This window comes from Sinocyclocheilus grahami, unplaced genomic scaffold (assembly GCF_001515645.1).
Source record: "Sinocyclocheilus grahami isolate Dianchi unplaced genomic scaffold, SAMN03320097.WGS_v1.1 scaffold3869.1, whole genome shotgun sequence".
Lineage (NCBI taxonomy): Eukaryota > Metazoa > Chordata > Actinopteri > Cypriniformes > Cyprinidae > Sinocyclocheilus > Sinocyclocheilus grahami.
In genome coordinates this window covers 12476-14339 of record NW_015508913.1, presented here as the reverse complement: position 1 = coordinate 14339, position 1864 = coordinate 12476, and positions in this window count along the sequence as shown.

The window sequence follows — 1864 nt, the reverse complement described above, 5'->3', positions numbered from 1 at the left end:
GACTATGACTGTATAACTGTCACCTTTTCTTGCAAGAAAATAAATATTCAAAAGACTTGTCTCATACCCTTATTGAAATAGAAAACTACACCACTAACCTGTCGGAAAATGTGCATCTTCAGTAATGTTATCTATGCCGGTGTTACGAGATTTTAGTTTTTTGAGATTTTCCGTTTCATTGGGAGGAGCATACATGAATGTTCATGAGTTTCCCGGACATGCGCGTGGAACTGAGAATTTTAGTTCAGGTTCCTTGTATCTCAGCAGGTTTAATGAACTATTTCAAAAAAGGTTGCGCAAACCTTGCCAGTTAACAGTGACATCATGAATGAGCATTTAGTGGAATCTCTACAAAAAGCTTCTGGCTGGTTGTCAAAAAATATATATATATGTAGTATATATATATATTGTGCATTGAGGCAAAAACCGTCAAATTTGTCAGGTAAAGTGAACCTTACTGGATCAGGCCTGGTTGGAGGGAGGGATTAGATAGCATGTGAGATGTTCATTAGCAGCTTGTAGAGTGGAAAGTTGGTATTGAAAATCCTTAATCACCTCATTTTGATAGGCAGCCTGCAATTGTGATAATTTCACAATGTGGTGATAGGATAGGAACTGGATAGGAACAGGAAGTGAGGTAAGAGGAACCAGCAGTAGTCAGTACTCAGGGGATGGCTCCCTCTGGTGGTCGGAGGAATGGATGGTGGGTGCAGATGTTATAACATGTTTACAAACTGCTTTAAAAATGCACATTTAAAATGTTGAAGAAGTCAGTTTAATTTTTTATAATAACTTGATACAAAGGATAAAACAGGTGTAAATTGGATTCCCACAATGACCAAAAACTGGTTGTGTGTTTGGCAGACCTCAGATTTACACAGTACCTGAAATGACCCCACAAGTAGCCATTGTGTCATGCTTATAAGTTTTGTAGTGAAATGTTTTTAATCTGAAGTGATCATTTAAAAATATATATATTTTAGTATTTGTCTTTTTTTTTTAGGTCTGTAGGATCATAAGAAAGGGCGGTTCTTATTATGTAGCAATATATAGCAGTAATTCTGACAGGTGACCCCGCCCCTTTTTATTTTTAAACAGGACATTTAAATAAACAAATAATAAAATAGGATATTGTGTTCTTATTATTAATTTAACTCTTAAGTGCATACCTCAGGTCTTTAGCGACCCGGGACATCATTCTCTACCCTCTCCCTCATTCATTTTTTAAAGTTAAACATCAACTTTCTTAGTATTCCTCAATCTATTCATTATAAACAACATAAGAAGAAAAAAATAGTAAAATATAAAATAATGCCCGTTTTCTGATAAATTATTTTGTAAAAAGTGTATAGGGTTGCTAGAGACCCGAGGTATGTAAATGTGTAAGTATTTTTTCCTGCGCAACCATATTTACATATCTGATGACTCAATATGTGCAATGCATCTTTTTTCCTCAAGGTGGCACTGTTTGATACACAATAAATTACATGACGTTTCACTCATAATTACCGCAGGCATAAAACAAACGAATATCATCAGCAAAAATTGAACTGATTTGAATGGCTTTACTGCAGAGCAATTACTATACGCAATGAAATATAAATGTCACTGTCATTTGATGCTGGATGTGGTGAATAAGCTGCCAGTGATCAAAATATTGAATATGAAGTCATTGAAAACGATAGTTTTGAGAATATGGTTGAGATCGTGAATATGATGGTAAAATCATCTGCTCAAATTGAACCCTTTTAAGTTTCAAAAGGTAACGAAATATGCTTTATTTTATTCTTCTGTAATTGTTCTTAAAATATCAACAGAGTTTTTTGCTATTGCAGCAGTTAAAGATCCATCCGTGCTGTATATA